At 42.6% G+C, this 18,768-nt stretch overlaps 1 non-coding gene across 1 annotated transcript; it reads right to left on the bottom strand.

Annotated features, from left to right (window-relative positions):
- Positions 1–1,265: 1,265 nt before the first annotated feature.
- LOC131411073 (U6 spliceosomal RNA) lies at positions 1,266–1,369 on the bottom strand. The gene has a single exon (XR_009221471.1). It is a non-coding gene; the product is annotated as a U6 spliceosomal RNA (small nuclear RNA).
- Between the last annotated feature and the right edge of the window lie 17,399 nt (positions 1,370–18,768).

Here is an 18,768-nt window from a genome sequence, read left to right as displayed (position 1 = left end):
TGCGTCAGTGCGCGCCCGGGATCCAAACCCGGACCGCCAGCAGCAGAGCGGCACACTTAACTGCCAAGCCACGGGGCCGGCCCTCACATTGACTTAATTACCTGAAGTCGGTGTACTGCCTTCTGGTTTACTTTTGGTGTTGTATGTGCAATGGGTTTGGACAAGTGAATAATGATGTGAATCCATCATTATAGAATACTGAGGATTTTCACTGCCCTAAAAATTTGCTCTGCCTATTCATCCTTCTGCTCCCAGCCTCTGGCAACCACTGATCTTTTTACTAGCCATAGTTTTGTCTTTTCTAGAAGGTCAGGATTGGAATCATACAGTGTATATAACCTGTCCATAGTTTTGTCTTTTCTAGAATGTCAAGATTGGAATCATACAGTGTATATAGCCTGTTCAGGTTGGCTTCTTATTAAATAGTGAGCATTTAAGGTTCCTCCATGTGTTTTCATAGCTTTATAGCTCATTTCTTTTAGTGCTGAGTCAATATTGCATTGTCTGAGTGTACCACAGTTGATCCGTTCACCGACTAAAGGACAGCTTGGTTGCTTCCAAGTTTTGACAATTATGAATAAAGCTGCTATAAACATCTGTGTGTGCAGGTTTTTGTGTGGGCTTGTTTCCAGTTCTTTTGGGTAGATACCAGGGAGTGCCATTGCTGCATTGAGTGGTAAGAGTATGTTTAGTTTTGTGAGAAACCACGAAACTGTCTTTCAAAGTGGCTGTGCTGTTTTGGGTTTCCAGCAGCAGTGAAGGAGAGTTCCTGTTGCTCCACACCCTTACCAGGGTTGGTCGGGTTTTATTGTTGAGTTCTAAGAATTCTTTATATGATTTGGATAACAGTCCTGTATCAGATATGTCCTTTTTTTATGGTTAAGAATTTTGTTGTCAAAATTATTACATCTCTTGTGAAAGGTCAAACGTTACAGCAAGATGTAAACACTCCACTTGAGAAAAAAGTGATACTTCTTCCCTTCCAAGAGTCCCGGTCCCGTCCCGTCCCCCTGTCTCCCCCCCCCCCCCCCGCCCCAGAGGTCTGGTCTTGACAGCACCCTGTCTACACAGAGTGGCTGGGGTCTCTGCACGTGCCAGGCAGGATGAGGGCCGCCTGCCTGCCCGCTGGCCTCTCCCCTTGGTTAACCTCGGTTAACAGCCAAGGGGAGAATGCAAACCCCAGCCCAAATGGAGAGACATTCACATACGTTTTATATAATATACAAAGAAACCAGCATCCCAGGCAATGTGATTTCCACTCCCAAAAAAATATGGAACGCTTCACGAATTTGTGTGTCATCTTTGAGCAGGGGCCATGCTAATCTCTGTATCGTTCCAATTTTAGTATATGTGCTGCCGAAGCGAGCACAGTGTCTTTTTTTTTTGTGAGGAAGATCAGCCCTGAGCTAACATCTGCCAATCCTCATCTTTTTTGCTGGAAGACTGGCCCTGGGCTGACATCCGTGCCCGTCTTCCTCTACTTTATATGGGACGCCGCCACAGCATGGCTTCACAAGCAGTGCATTGCTGTGTGTCTGGGATCTGAACCTGCAAACCCCGGGCTGCAGCAGCGGAGTGCACGCACTTAACGGCTGCAGGGCCGGCCCCGAGATGTGTCTCTTTGCGAGTATTTTCTGCCACTCTGCATCTTGGCTGCTTGTTCTCTTGATGGTGTCTTGCATAGAGCAAGCGCTAAGTTTTAGAAAGTCCAGTATCAATTTCTCCATCAATTATGCCTGTGGTGGTGGTAATAAAAAGTCATCACCATACCCAAAATCATCCAGGTTTTCTCCTATGTTATGTTCTAGGAGATTTATAGGTTTGTGTTTTACATTTAAGCATAGGATTTAAGTGTAATTTTGAGTTAATTGTTGTGAAGGATTTAAGATCTCTCCAGGGTTGTTTTTGCATGTGCTTGTCCAGTTCCTCAACTATTTATTGAAAGAGGGTTTTTGTATTGTTTTTTTTTTCTTTTCTTAAAAGTTTAAAAAGGACAAGGCTGAGAGATTTTAAGCAGATTTGTAGACTACTATAAATTCTTCCTTGTTGCCAAGATAAGGATCCCAATTCCAGAGCCAGACTACCTAGAGTCGAATCTAGCCCTTACTAGCTGCATGACCTTGAGGTGTCACTAAATCTTTGTGCTTGCCTACGATACCTGTAAAACTGAAGAAGATATAGTATTTATCTCAGAGTTATGAGTGTAAATTAGTTTATGTTAATATATGAAAAGGACAATGGGAATAGTGACCTAGATTCTACTTTAGCAGTTCTGGGAGAAGGGGCACATGGGTCTTGACTGGTATTTTGTGTGTTCCTTTGGTTCCATGCAATAGTCTACTTCTCACTCAGAAATTACATCAAGGTTCTCTGTGCGGAGGACTTCTCTGAATTTTTTTGTTTTTTCTTTCTTTTTTTTTTTTTTTTGTGAGAAAGATCAGCCCTGAGCTAACATCCGTGTGAATCTTCTTTTTTTTTTTTTTTACTTCTGAGGAGGACTGGCTCTGGGCTAACGCCTGTGCCCATCTTCCTCTACTTCATATGGGACGCTGCCACAGCATGGCCGGAGAAGCGGTGCATCAGTGTGCACCCAGGATCTGAACCTAGGCTGCCAGCAGTGGAGCGCGTGCACTTAACCGCTATGCCACGGGGCCGGCCCCTGAATTTTTTTCTTAAGAGTAAACTGTAGGAGCCGGCCCGGTGGCGCAAGCGGTTAAGTGTGCGCGCTCCGCTGCGGCGGCCCGGGGTTCGCTGGTTCGGATCCCAGGCACGCACCGACGCACTGCTTGGCAAGCCATGCTGTGGCGGCGTCCCATATAAAGTGGAGGAAGATGGGCACAGATGTTAGCCCAGGGCCGTCTTCCTCAGCAAAAAAGAGGAGGATTGGCAGATATTAGCACAGGGCTGATCTCCTCACAAAAAAAAAAAAAAGAGTAAACTGTAAATTGTTACATTTTGAATGACTGAACCTTAGATGTCTTAAACTATGTACTCTTATTATAGTCCTAAATTTCGAGTGAGGTAAGTCTTGCCATTGCAGCTGGTGACGTGGATATTCAGTTGTACTAATTCCTAGGCTAAGATCTGAGAGTCACAGTGTGTTGGTTACATGTTTGACTGAAAGTAAGATGCATTAGATTGGATGACATAAAGCTAAGGGCCTTTATTTTCTTAGATGTAAAGGAGAGGCAGTTCCAGGCTTTGAGCCTTATCCTGCCTCCTTGGTGGTGTCCCAGAGCCAGTTTGCTAACATCCCATTGGTCAAAGAAAGTCACATGGCTGGGCCAGAATCTTCATGGAAGGGCATTTACAAGGTTACATGGCAAAAGGTGTGGACAAAGGCAGAAGTGGAGAATTTGGACCATCAGTGGAATCAGTCACCCCCTCTGGAAACCCAGTCTATTAACAGAAGCCAGAGTGAGCCTGTTAAGACTAAGTATTAAGTCACTCATCTCCAAATCCTCCAAAGGCTTCTGTATCAGTTTTACCAAAGTCCTTATGATCACCTTTATAATATATCTGCCGTGGCATTCCATTTTTCTGGCTACACTGCCAGCTGCTTTGTCCTCTAATGCAGTGCTGTGGCCTCACTGGCCTCCTTGTTCCTCCAACGTACCAAATACAGCCCTTCCTCTTCTAGATACGCACGTCTCACTCTTTCTCCTCCTCCAGGTGTTTATCTCAGTGAGGCCTTCCCTGGCCACGTTACTTAAAATTGCCACAATTTCCGTTGTCAACACCATCCATATGCCACTTCTCTGCTTGATTTTTCTCTATAGGAGTTTATTTTTACACCTCTGAAAGGTAAGCTCCATGACATCAGAGATATTTTAATTTGTTCTCTGCATATTCCAAGAGCCTACAACAATGCCAGGTAGATAGAACGTGAGCAGTAAATATTTGTTGAATGAATGGATGATGATTTTTTGGGGAGCAGAGTTCTTGGGAGAGTAGGGAGAGATCCATGTGGGTAACCTAAGAAAGACTGTGCAGGGAGAGGAAACTAACTGTCCCTGAGGCAGAAGCGTCCTTAGTGTGCTCACTGAACGGCCGGGAGACCAGTGTAGTTGAAGCTGAAAGGGTGTTGGAAAGAGTGTTAGGAGATGAGGTTAGAGAGAGATCCAGGGGGTCAGATCGTGTAGGGCTGTGCAGATCACTGTGAAGACTAGATTTTGTTCTGCATGAGATAGGAAGTCACTAGAAGGTTCCACATGGTTGCAAGAATGGTTGCCTGCAGCCCCTGGCTTATATTCTCCCAGTAGAGGAAAGAAAATTGCTTCCCTTTCAACAGTCAGAAAAGGATTCCCGGAAAAGTTATGGTATCTTGGTTTTGCTTCACAAAAATCCAGGTGGGTTGGGGGAAGCATATGGGGACAAAGTATAGACAAAATAAGATTGGCTATGAGATAATAATAGTTGAAACTGGGTGATAGATCAATGAGAGTTTACTGTATTTTTTTTTTCTTGTATATTTTTTAAGTTTTCCATGAAAAAGAAAAAAATTAAAAAACTCTTTCCAGGTAACTGGACCATATTGGCTAGAGAGCATATATATTCATTATAAATTGATTGGCATTCTGATTGATGCAGCCATATCATGCAGACTAAATCAGATTTCTGAACCTAAAGGTTCAGAAGAATGGTTGCCTGCAGCCCCTGTCTTACATTCTCCCAGTAGAGGAGAGAAAATTGCCTCCCTGGATCAGAGGTTAGCAAATTTTTTCTGTAAAGGGATAGATAATAAATATCCTAGTCATTGCAGGTTATACTCAACTTTGCTGTTGTAGTGAGAAAGCAGCTGTGGGTAATATGTAAATGAATGGGTGTCACTATATTCCAATAACTTGCAAAAATAGTTGATGGGGCCCAGCTCCGTGGCTTAGCGGTTAAGTGTGCACGCTCTGCTGCTGGCGGGCCCGGTTCGGATCCCAGGCGTGCACTGACGCACCGCTTCTCCGGCCATGCTGAGGCCGTGTCCCACATACAGCAACTAGAAGGATGTGCAGCTATGACATACAACTATCTACTGGGGCTTTGGGGGAAAAAATAAATAAATAAAATTATAAAAAATAAAATAGTCTATGGGTGGCTGGATTCAGAAGTTTGACTATGACGTATCTTGGTGTGTATTTCTTTGGATGTTATCCTATTTGGAGATGCATTCAGCTTCTTGAATCTGTAGGTTTATATCTTTTGCCAAATTTAGAAAGTTTTCAGCGATATTTCTTTTTTTCTTTTTTTTTTCGCTGAGGAAGATTCATCCTGAGCTAGCATCTGTTGCCAATCTTCCTCTTTTTTTTTTTTTTTTTACTTGAGGAAGACTAGCCCTGAGCTAACATCTGTGCCAGTCTTCCTCTGTTTTGTATGTGGGTCACCGCCACAGCATGGCTGACAGTGGTGTAGGTCCGCGCCTGGGATCTGAACCTGCTAACCCAGGCTGCCAAAGCAGAGCGTGCGAATTTAACCACTAGGCCATGGGGCCGGCCCCAAAGCCATATTTCTTGGAATGCTTTTTCAGCCCTGTTCTCTTTCTCTTTTCGTTCTGGGACTCCAATAACATGACCTCGGGTGATTTTTTTTTTCCATCTATTTTCTCTGTTATTCAGACTAGATAATTTCTGTTATTTAAGTATCAATTCTTTCCTCAGTCCCCTCCTTTCTGCTGTTTACCCCATGCATTGAGGGTTTTTTCTCTCAGTTATCATGTTTTTCAGTTATAAAATTTCCATCTGCTTCCTCATGTCTCCTATTTATTTGCTGAGACTTTCTAGTTTTCCGTTTGTTTCAAGTGTGTTTGTAATTGCTCATTGCAGCGTTTTTGTGATGAGTGCTTTAAAATCATTGTTGGGTAATTGCAAGATCTGTGTTATCTTGGCATCTGTTGTTTACCTTTCCTTATTCAGGTTGGGATTTTCCTGGTTCTTGGTATGACAAGTGATTTTTTTAATTGAAACTTGGACATTTTTGGCATTTATGTTGTGAGACTGTGGGTCCCACCACCCTGGTGGGAAAGGAGGGGCACACTTCATTATTGCCAGGTGGGGGTGAAAGTCCAGGATCTCCACTCCACTTATGTTAAGACCCAGGGTCAGGGAGTGGTGGTTCCTCATCACGGCTGGGCAGAGTTGGGAGTTCTGGCTCCCCACTAGGCCTCTGCTCCCACCCTGGCTGGGAGGGGTGGGATTGCTTCATTACCTATTACTTCATATGGCCTCCACTGACACTGAGTGGAGTGGCCTCAATCCACGTTATCCCTGGACAGTGGTGAAAGTTCTGACTCTCCACCTGACTCCTCAAATGCCACACCAGCAGGGAGAGGGAGGGGTAGCTTGTTACCATTGATGGGGATGGAAGTCCCTGTTCTCCAAGTGGGTACCACAGCGAATAGGGAGGAGTGTTATAACCCAGCAGGGATGAAGTCCCAGCTGCCTACTCAGCCTTCTCTGACACCACCTCACCAGGGATTGAGGAATCTTGTTAGAGCCTGATGAGGGTGGAAGTCTGGGATCCCCATACAGTTTTTACTGACAGGGGTAGAAGTAGGGCCATGGTTTTTCCTGTGGTTTTGGCTGGAGTAGAGCAATCATTGTCTAAAAGTTTTCTGTCTTGCTAGGCTGCCCTTTTCCTAGACCTTTGGTAGAGAGAGTAGACTTTCATTGAGGCTTTTTTGTCTGTACTTGTTGGTATTTCCAGGTTGGCAGCTTCTGCAGCATCAAGCCTAGGATAGATGAGCAAAAAGAGAACCCAGGGAGAACTCACCACTGTGTCATTCCTCAGATCCAGCTGCGTCCACAGCTGTTCTGTCTTCTCTGCACCGTTCAGAGCTTCTTCTTTGTTTTGTATGTAATGCTAAGGGATTTTAGTTGTATTTAGCGGGAGGAGTAGGGAAAAGTACTTCACTTCTGTCTTTCTGCAAGTGTCTCTCTTATGTTCTTTTTATATTTCCCATCTTCTCCATGTTTCAGTTTGTGGATTTTCTTCTGGTCTGTTTTCCATTTTACCAATCCTGTTTATTTTTTTATTATTATTTTTTTGGTGAGGAAGATCAGCCCTGAGCTAAAATCCGATGCCAATCCTCCTCTTTTTGCCGAGGAAGATTGGCTCTGGGCTAACATCTGTGCCCATCTTCCTCTACTTTATATGGGACTCCGGCACAGCATGGCTTGATAAGTGGTGCGTCAGTGCGCGCCCGGAATCTGAACCTGTGAACCCTTGGGCCACGGAAGTGGAGTGCTCACACTTAACCACTGCGCCACCGGGCTGGCCCCACTAATCCTGTTTAGTTTGTCCACTTTGCTGTTAAATTCATCTATTGAAGTATTTTTTGGGGGTTTTTTATGGTGAGGAAGATTGGCCCTGAGCTAACATCTGTGCCAATCTTGCTCTATTTTGTATGTGGGACGCTGCCACAGCATGGCTTGATGAGCAGTGCATATGTCCACACCTGGGATCCAAACCTGCGAACTCCAGGCTGCTGAAGTGAAGCACATGAACGTAACCACTACGCCACCGGGCCGGCCCCTATTGAAGCCTTAATTTCCCCAGTTTGCGTTTACTTTGGTAATGGCCTTTGGGGAAAGAGTAGAAAAATTGGCAGTGTATACACTTGCTGAGATGTTGCACGGTTCTTCCTCAAGGGACCCCAGCCTTCCCTTCAATCTGAGCTCTTGGTCTGAGAGCCCTTGACCATCCCCCTTGGGTCTTCCCATTATAGTGAATGGAGGTTAACTTCTAACTGCCAGCATCTCATTTGCATTTCTTTGTCTGAGGGCTTCTTTTGGCTGTCAGAGCCCACTCTGACTGTGTTTGGCAGACTGAAGTGCCACGAACTTATTCTCCCCACTCCAGCAGTCCTCGATATTGCCCCTTGGGTAGAATATTCTGAGGTTCATGTTCTACCCTGGCTCCCAGAGTTCCATAAAGGGATTAAGCTCCAGGTACCCACAATAGGAACTTGCTTGGTAATGCATCCTGTGTTGGCTGCCTTCCCTTCCCTGTCTCACCTCTTCACTCTCTTACTGCTGGTTTCTGGAATCACCTCCCAAATGAACTACATGAGTTTGAAGTTATGTTTCAGAGTTTCTGCTTTTGGGGAAATCTCAAACTAAAGCAGTTAAGCAAAGAAACGGTCCTACAAGACAAGGTCCTCCAGATGGCTTCCTGATTGGATCACTCACTGAGCAGACAGTAACGAGGACCGTATGCGAGGTGCTGATGATGCCAGAGCATCACCATGAAGACTCTCACCTGTGGTGAACTGGCATAGGAGCCAGCTTAGATCCGGAAACTGAGGAGGGGTTGTGATTTTCCATCATGGTAGCTGACATCAGCCTTCTGTTTATTTGCTCTTGAACGTTTTTGGTTATTATATACATCAAGCAACACCCTCATTGTTGTCTCAACTCTCTGTGGGGTGAGATAGTTGTCACAGATCCCCGCAGGTCAGGGCTCCCCTAGCTGCCAACTTGAATTTGCTGCCTCTTATAGTAGTTACATCCACCTTGCCTCTGATGGTCAAGTATTGCATCCTGCCCTCTGCTGTTCTAGAACCCATTCATTCCAACTGACACTAAAAAACCCAGTTCCATACCAGCCTCTCCTACTGATAATCCTGGCCACAGGGGAGAGCCACCTCTTAAGCTTCCCAGTGATGCTGGGTCTCCTGTTCCGTACTGATTTAGTGAAGAGAGTAGTGTCCTGTGGCCCTCCTGTGGAGCACAGCCAGCTGAGAGGTTCTCTCGTCTAACATAAAAAATTCATTTTAGCATGTCTGTTACCACTCTGAGACTTTTGGCCCTTTTCTCAATATCCTGCTGGGGCAGCTCCAGCGTCTCCTCCTCATTTTACTGTAAGCCACCAGGTTTTCAAAGTTTCAAGGTGTCATTCCAGCAGCATATTAGGACAAGCTACAGGTGCCCTTGGAGTTAAGTCCTGAGCCAAGGGAAAATTCCCCCAACAATTCGACAAACTCTCCCTTATCTAGCCTTGTATCCTGCCCCTCCCCCATCCCTGGTCCAACAGATTCAAGTTCAATTCCAGTCATGTTCTCCCAGTTCCTGCTGTGCATATTAGCCAGGTCCTGCAGTGCTTTTGGTAAATACCTCTCTTCCCAAAGCAGAAATAGTGCTTCTCCAAATAGGCCATGCTAAGAATCTTGGTTTTAGTCTAAATGAGGAAAGGCAAGGACACATCTTTAGGAGGAAATAAATCATTTTGTGAGGCATCTGCTTTAAGTGAGGCCTTTTCATGGTCGTCAGGAAAACTGGAGGCACTATCCTCTAGCAAGAGGGAGTGGGCTGGACTTCCGCCATGTCAGAGGGTTCAGGGAATCTAGGGGTTCAGTGTTCTCAAGCACATCCCATCGCAGGTCACAGAGCCCCACTTGCGTACCAGGGTCCAGGCTTTAGCACTGAAGGGCTGTAAATGTAGCTTTCTTTAGAACTCTGCTACTCTCACGATCGAGCACTGGGCCTGATTTCTAGCACAGTCACTGGCTGCAGGAGATGAGGTTCTCTTTAAATGCTGCCGTGGACGCCTTTCTGGCAATGAGTTGATAGATGCTGACCCAAAGCTGTAATTTTCTCCCTTCAGTTCATCTACGGCACTTAGCAACAGCAGAACAGATCTCAGTCTTGATGATGACCATTGTTGCCATTTCTGAAATGTCAGCGATGTTGTATTGGCTGGCACATCCCCCTTCCACTTGCCTCCTATGCCAGTTCACCAGAGGTGAGAGTCTTCATGGTGGTGCTCTGGTATCATCAGCACCCCGCATACAGTCCTCGTTACTGTCTGCTCAGTGAGTGATCCAATCAGGAAACCATCTGGAGGACCTTGTCTTGTAGGACCGTTTCTTTGCCTAACTGCTTTAGTTTGGGATTTCCCCAAAAGCAGAAACTCTGAAACATAACTTCAAACTCATGTAGTTCATTTGGGAGGTGATCCCAGAAACCAGCAGTAAGAGAGTGAAGAGGTGAGACAGGGAAGGGAAGGCAGCCAACACAGGATGCATTACCAAGCAAGTTCCTATTGTGGGTACCTGGAGCTTAATCCCTTTATGGAACTCTGGGAGCCAGGGTAGAACATGAACCTCAGAATATTCTACCCAAGGGGCAATCTCAAGGACGGCTGGAGTGGGGAGAATAAGTTCTTGGCACTTCAGTCTGCCAAACACAGTCAGAGTGGGCTCTGACAGCCAAAAGAAGCCCTCAGACAAAGAAATGCAAATGAGATGCTGGCAGTTAGAAGTTAACCTCCATTCACTATAATGGGAAGACCCAAGGGGGATGGTCAAGGGCACCAGTGGTGTCTGCTACAAGGTCCCAAGTAATAAATCTAGGGTCCTCCTTGCCAGGCATCGACATCTATTTCTATCCCCCAGCTCCGGGCAACTACCTCAAATTCTGCTCAACCTCTCAGCCGCCATTGGTAAATTCCCTAATGCTTTGAGAGGTTACCTCTTTGGACCTCTCTTTTCTTTTTTCAGGGAAGTTGGCCCCTCAAGTCATCAGTGCCTTGGTAACTCCCCAATGTTTTCAAACTTACGTATTTTACATTTTGCTCAGGTTTTCTAGTTATTCTTAGAAAGAGATTTTGTTTGGAATAAGTTATGCTGTCATTGCCAGCAGCAGAAATCCCAGCTACACAATCTTGAAGGAGAGAAAAATGAGCCTGGCAAGGGTCCCTCAGACTTTGTTCAAACTAACCAACAAACAAAAACCTTGGTGCTTTACCCTAAACAGCGAAACTTGGGATTTTCATTTTGGTTGTGGATTAGCAAGTAAAACGTTTGTAAATCTTTATTGCACACCATAAATTCTTAGTTTTACTGCATCTTGTGAAATTTACTCTACTGCTGGATTTACAGGTTTGGTAAGTGCCAAGCATGGAATTATTCTCATTGCTCTGCCTTCACAAAGAACTTTGAATTGTAGGTTCTTGAAAATCTCCCCTCACATGTCTCACATCCCTCTGAAAACCCGTGTGTTCTAATCCCTGAGCCTTAATCAGTGGCATTATGTTGTATCATATCCATGTTGTCTTAAATTATTCTTTTGTCCGGTAAATTGAAGGCATCCATAGAGTATATCATTTATTAAAAAATGATATTTTAAACATTGATATTTTATTACTCAATTAATAATTCTCATTGTAAAAGATTCCAACAATACAAAATAATGTAGATCAAAATGTATGCAAGTCCTGTTTCACCCATCTTCCTCATCCCCCTCCCAGAGATAACCAGTATAGACATCCCATTCCCTTCTAGTTCTCGCTCTATGCATTTGTATCTCTATGTACGTACACATTTTTAAACTTTACAAATAAGATCCTGCCTCTTGCTTTTTTTCACTTAACAAATACAAGTATTTCTGTAAGAGGTGTGGCAGTTTTTTTCCAAAAATATCCTCAACACTGTCTCCCACTTCACATGCTCTTTGGAATTGGTAACTTCTTCAAATAACAGACTAGAGCAGAAATCACGCTAGGTCATAAAAGGTCATGCAGCTTCCATCTTGTTTTCATTGAACACCTGCTCTCGGCAGCTCTCTCTCGGGAGACTACCTTTTGGAATCCAGCTACCAGCTAGGAGAAGTGCAAGTCACAGAGAGGGGTACGTAGGTGCTCCAGTCAATAGCCCCTGTCTCCACGTCATCCCAGACCAGCCTCCAGATGTGTCCAGGCCTCTGTCATTTGAGTTACTTACCTCTCCAACTGTTTGAATTTTCCCAGATTAGGCCCCAGACATTATGGGACAGAGGCAGTCCATCTTCACTCTGCTTTACCTGAATCCCTGAACCACAGAATCTATGAGCATAATAAAATGGTGGTTGTTTTATGCCACTAAATTTTGGGGTGATTGGTTATATAGCAATATATAATGGAAATAAATTCCTGCGATTGGATTACTGAATCCAAAGATATGCTCATTTAAAACTTTGACTCATAATGCCAAGTCGCCTTTCACCGATAACCAACTCAAGATGAAATTAAGAATCTGTGGGCCGGCCCCGTGGCTTAGTGGTTAAGTGAGCGCGCTCCGCTACCGGCGGCCCGGGTTCGGATCCCGGGCGTGCACAGATGCACCGCTTCTCTGGCCATGCTGAGGCCACGTCCCACATACAGCAACTAGAAGGATGTGCAACTATGACATACAACTATCTACTGGGGCTTTGGGGAAAAAAAGAGGAGGAAGATTGGCAATAGATGTTAGCTCAGAGCCAGTCTTTCTCAGCAAAAAAAGAGGAGGATTAGCATGGATGTTAGCTCAGGGCTGATCTTCCTCACAAAAAAAAAAAAAGAAATTAAGAATCTGAATAGACTTATAACAAGAGATTGAATTAGTAATCAAAAAACTTTGCACAAAGAAAAGCCCAGGTATAGATGGCTTCACTGGTGAGTTCTACCAAATGTTTAAAGAAGAATTACTATCAATCCTTCACAAACTTGTTGCAAACACAGAAGAGGAACAGTTACAGCTCATTCTATGAGGCCAATATTAACCTCATACCAAAACCAGACAGAGATGTTACAAGAAAAGAAAACTACAGACCAATATCCTTTTTGAATACAGATGCAAAAACTCTCAACAAAATACTAGAAGACCAAATACAGCAACATATAGAAGGATTGTACACCGTGACCAAGTGGGATTTATCCCAGGAATGCAAGGAATATGGTTCAACATATGAAAATCAATCAAATGTAATGCACCAAATTAATAAAATAAAGGACAAAAAACAAATGATAATAGTTGCAGAAAAGTCATTTGACAAAATTCAATACGCTTTCATGATAAAAACGCTTAATAATTTGGAATAGAAGGGAAATTCCTGAAATATTATTCAGCCATATAAAAGAAGGTAATCCTGCCATTTGTGGCAACATGGATGAACTTGGAGGACATTATACCAAGTGAAATAGGCCAGACACAGAAAGACAGATACTGCATGGTCTCATTTATATGTGGAATCTAAAAAGGTTGAACTTAGAGAACCCGGGAGTAGAACAGTAGTTGCCAGGGGATGGGGGAAATGGGGAGATATGGGTCAAAAGATACAAACTTGCAGTCATAAGATGAATATGTTCTGGGGCCAGCCCCAGTGGCCTAGTGGTTAAGTTCAGTATGCTCTGCTTTGGCGGCCCAGGTTTGGTTCCCGGGTACGGACCTACACCACTTGGCTGTCAGTGGCCATGCTGTGGCAGCAGCTCACATACAAAAAGAGGAAGATTGGCAGCGGATGTTAGCTCAGGGTGAATCTTCCTCATCAAAAAAAAAAAAAAAATACGTTCTGGGGATTTAATATACAGCATGGTGACTATAGTTAATATTATGTATTGAATACTTGAAATTGGCTAAAAGAATAGATCTTAAGTGTTTTCACCACACACACACACACACGGACACAAGTGGTAATTATGTGAGGTGATGGATGTGTTAACTTGATTATGGTAATCATTTCACAATGTATATATATATTAAATCATCACTTTGTACACCCTAAACATATACGATTTTATTTTTCAATTAAACCTCAATAAAGCTAAAAAAAAAAAGGAAAATTTCTCAATCTTATAAAGGACGTCTATGAAAAACCCGTAGCTAACGTATTTAATGGTAAAAAGACTGAAAATTTCTCCTTTAAGATCAGGAACAAGAAAAGGATATCTGATCTTGGCACTTTTATTCAATAATGCACTAGAGATGCTATCCAAGGCAAATAGGCAGACTTCCTCGGAAAGAAGTAAAATTCTCTATTCACAAATGACATGAACTTGTTAAGTGTCAAGAAAAATCTTAAGGAATCCACTAAAAAAATGTCTTAGAACTAATAAATGAGTTCAGGAAAGTTGTAGGATACAAGACCAAAATACAAAAATCAATTGTATTTCTGTATACTAGCAATGAACAATTTGAAAATGAATTAAAATGATTTCATTTACAATAGCATCAAGAAAAATACAATATTTAGCAATAAAGTTAACCAAAAGAATGCAAGCTACTGGGCTGGCCCCGTGGCATAGTGGTTAAGTGCACCAATACACAGCTTGTCAGGCCATGCTGTGGCAGCATCCCATATAAAGTGGAGGAAGATGGGCACAGGTGTTAGCCCAGGCCCAGTTTTCCTCAGCAAAAAGAAGAGAATTGGCATGGATGTTAGCTCAGGCCTGATCTTCCTCACACACACACAAAAAAGAATGAATGCAAGCTATTAAACATCATTGAAAGAAATTAGAAAAGACCTAAATAAGTGGAAAGACATCTCTTCTTCATGGATTGGAAGACTTAATATTGTTAAGATGGCAATACTCACAAATTGACCTAAGATATAACAATTCTTATCAAAATCCCAGCTTCGTTTTTGTAGAAATGAATATGCTAATCCTAAAATTCACATAGGAATATAAGGAACCCAAAATAGCCAAGATGACCTTAAAAGAGATCGTAAAAGAGTTGGAGGACTCACACTTCTCAATTTCAAAACATACTACAAAGCTACGGTGATAATCCAGACTATGTGGTACTGTCATAAGGATAAACATATAGATCGATACAGTAGAACTGAAAATCCAGAAATTGGGCAATTGATTTTGTGTGTGTGTGTGTGAGGAGGACTAGCCCTGAGCTAACATCCGATGCCAATCCTCCCCTTTTTTTCTTGAGGAAGACTGGCCCTGGGTAACATCCATGCCCATCCTCCTCTACTTTATATGGGACGCCACCACAGCATGGCTTAGCAAGCGGTGCGTTGGTGTACGCCTGGGATCCGAACCTGCGAACCCCAGGCCGCTGCAGCGGAGCATGCTCACTTAACCACTGCGCCACCGGGCCGGCCCCGGCAATTGATTTTTGACAAGGGTGCCAAGACAATTCAAAGGGGAGAGAATAGTCTTTTCAAGAAATGTTGCTAAGACAACTGGATATCCACATGCAAAAGAATGAGGTTGAATCCCTACTTCACACCATATGTAAAAACTAACTCAAAATGGATCATATATCTAAATGTCAGAGCTAAAACTATAATACTCATAGAAGAAAACATAGGAGTAAATCTTCATGAACTTGGATTAGGCAATGGTTACTTTGATATGACAACAAAAGAACAAGGGATAAAAGAAAAAATAGATAAGTGGGACTTCATACAAATATAAAACTTTTTTGCTTCAAAGGACAGCATCAAAAAAGTGAAAAGAAAACCCACAGACCGAAATAAAATATTTGTGAACCATATATATGATAAGGGAATAATGTCCTTGTATCCAGAATATGTAAAGAAACCTTGTAACTCACTGATAAAAAGACAAATAACCCAATTTAAGAATGGGCAGAAGAGGGGCCGGCCCCATGGTGTAGCGGTTAAGTGTGTGTACTCCGCTGCTGGCAGCCCAGGTTCGGATCCCAGGTGTACACGGACGCATCGCTTGTCAGGCCATGCTGTGGTGGCGTCCCATATAAAGTGGAGGGAGATGGGAACAGATGTTAGCCCAGGGCCAGCCTTCCTCAGGAAAAAGAGGAGGATTGGCATGGATGTTAGCTCAGGGCTGATCTTCTCACACACACACAAAAAAAAGAATGGGCAAAAGATTTGAATAGACATTTCTCCAAGGAAGATATACGAATGTCCAATAAGCACATGAAAAGATATGCAACATCATTACTTATTAGGGAAATGCAAATAAAAACCAAAATGAGATAACACTTCACACCCACTAGGATGGCTATAATAAAATAGGCAGACAATAATAAGTGCTGATAAGGATGTGGAGAAATTTGCTACTGGGAATGTAAAGATGGTGCAGCCACTCTGGAAGACAGTTAGGTCCTTCCTCAAAAAGTTAAATGTAGAGTTACCATATGATCCAGCAATTTCATCCTAGGTACATTCCCAAGAGAAATGAAAACATATGTCCACACAAAACATTGTACACAGATGTTCATAGCGTTATTATTCATAATAGCCAAAAAGTGGAATCATCCCACATGTCCATCAACTGAAGAATGGATAAACAAAATGTGGGTATACCCATACAATGGAATATTTGGCCTTCTATAAAAAGGAATGAAGTACTGATGCATGGTATAACATGGATGAACCTTGAAAATATTATGCTAAGTGAAAGAAACCAGACACAAAAGGCCACATATTGTATGATTCTATTTATATGAAATGTCCAGAATAGGCAAATCCATGGAGATAGAAAGTAGATTAGTGGTTGGTAGAGGCTGATGGGAAGGGGAGGTGGCGAGTGACTGCTAATGGGTATGGAGTTTCTTCTGGGGATGATGAAATGTCCTGGAATTAGGTAGTGGGGATGGTTGCAAAATTTTGTGAATAAGCTAAAACCAGTGAATTATACACCTAAAAAATACACTAGGTCTGAAAAAATTAAACCAAGTTCTCTTTCTTTCCAGCCCTTTGCCATGCTGTTCCCTCTTCCAGGAATATTGTTCTCCATATCGATCCCTATCCCCAATCCCATGTTTAAAAATTGTCTTTCTTTGTCTCTACTAACACTATTTGTCTTAAAGCCTACTTTTCTGCTATTAGTATAGCCCCTCCAGTTTTGGTTACTATTTGCATGGTATATCTTTTTCCATCTTTTTACTTTCAGCCTATTTGTGTCTCTGAATCAAAAGTGTATTTCTTGTAGATCATTAAAAAAAATCTGCCAATCTTTGTGTTTTGATTGGAGTGTTTAATACATTTACATTTAATGTAATTACTGACAATGTAAGTACTGACAAGGTATGTCTGCCATTTTGCTACTCATTTTCTAAATATCTTTTGTCTTTTTTTGTTCCACTACTGCCTTCTTTTGTGTTAGATATTGTCTGTGGTACCATTTTAATTCTATAATTTCTGAATTATTTTCTTAGTGGCTGCCCTGGCATTATCATTAGCATCTTAATTTATAATAATCTAGGGCCGGCCTGGTGGTGCAAGTGGTTAAGTGCTCGCGCTCCGCTGCAGCAGCCCGGGGTTCACAGGTTCGGATCCCGGGTGTGCACTGACGCACTGCTTGGCAAGCCATGCTGTGGCGGCATCCCGTATAAAGTGGAGGAAGATGGGCACGGATGTTACCCCAGGGCCAGTCTTCCTCAGCAAAAAAAGAGGAGGATTGGCAGATGTTAGCACAGGGCTGATTTTCCTCAAAAAAATAATAAAATTTATAATAATCTAGTTTTGAATAACATCAACCTAATAATAGCATGCAAAAACTTTGTTCCTACATAGCTCTGCTCCATTCCTCCTTCTTTGTGCTATTATTGTCACACAAATTGCATCATTACACATTATAAGTCCATCAACACAGTTTTAGCATTATTGCTTTATATACTTGTATTTTAAATCAGATAGGAGAGAAAAAAGAATTACAAAGAAAAAATATGCTTACACTATCTTTTATATTCACCTATGTAGTGATCTTTACCAGTGCTCTTTATTTCTTCATATGGGTTTGAGTTACTGTCTAGTGTCCTTTCATTTCAGCCTGAAGAACTCCCTTTAGTGTTTCTTGTAGGGCAGATCTGCTAGTGATAAATTTTCTCAGTTTTTGTTTTTCTAGGAATGTCTTAATTTTTCCTTCATTTTTGAAGATAGTTTTGTTGGATATAGAATTCTTGGTTGGCATTCTGTTTCTTTTAATACTTTGAATGTATCATCTCATTGCCTCTGGCCTCCATGGTGTCTCATGCATTCAGACACAACCATTCCAAGCCACGGTCTTTGTAGTAATCATTACTGCAATAATGGTCAAATGCAGCAGACTCTTGGCCTCCCAAACCCTTACTTCATTTATTAAGCACTTCATCAATAATTTGATTAACTATTTGATGCTATTCCATGCGATGGATTCCTAGAATTCCACTTCCCGCTGGCAAAAAGCTCAGCAGTGTATTCAAGTACAAACCAAACCCCAGAGAACCTCTTTCAGAGACTGTTTTCTACAACCACTCCTGGTACCAATTCTTTCCAGTAAGGGGACAAAAAAAATCTAATTGTTTTAACAGAGAGATTTAATATAAAGTATTTTAAAGCAGGAACTAGAGAGTTGAAAAGGCAAAAAGGGGATCCTGATATATTACAGAGGTAGTAATTGCAAGAAGCAGCAACCATGTCTATGGCTGGGAGTAAAAAAGGAAGATGTTAGGATTATTAAAATTTAAAGGTTAGGAAGAGAACCCAAAGAGCTGGAATTTAGCTTGAGGAGGGGCCCTGAGTTGGCTGCTACTTCAGCCTTGAACTCAGAGAATGAACCTCCCAGAGCTGGGGGCAAACCTTTGAGAGAGCAATGCCAGCTGGCGGGTGCTGGTAGTTTGAGAGTGACCATGATAAGCCCGATTCTGGTTGTGTGGGAAAACTACAAACTGGAACCAAGTGCCACTACCAGGGTGAGGGACCATTGCTGTGGTGACACTGACAGGAACAGGAAGCAAACAGGAAGGAGCAAGTCCTTCTTCCTCCTTCATCGTCTTCCTCTGGACGCTCTTGTGGGAAAAGCCTAACTGGGAACCAGATGACATGTAAGAAATGTAGTCTGCAGAGTTCCAGCTCCAGCATCACATAGGACAAAAGGGTGTGTTTGAAGCTGAGAAATAGATAATAGCTTGATAATCAGCACACTACCACTTGATTTTTTCCCTATGATGATTGGTCTATTCAGATTTTCTCCTTCTTCAGTCTGTTTTGGCTGTTTCTTTTGCTATTTCTTTTTATATTTCTAAATAACCATTCAGGATTATATCAGCTGCATGTAATAGGTAAA

This window comes from Diceros bicornis, chromosome 10 (genome assembly GCF_020826845.1).
Source record: "Diceros bicornis minor isolate mBicDic1 chromosome 10, mDicBic1.mat.cur, whole genome shotgun sequence".
Classification (NCBI taxonomy): Eukaryota; Metazoa; Chordata; class Mammalia; order Perissodactyla; family Rhinocerotidae; genus Diceros; species Diceros bicornis.
Note: the sequence above shows the minus strand (reverse complement) of the source record. Positions and strands in the feature narration are given on the sequence as shown.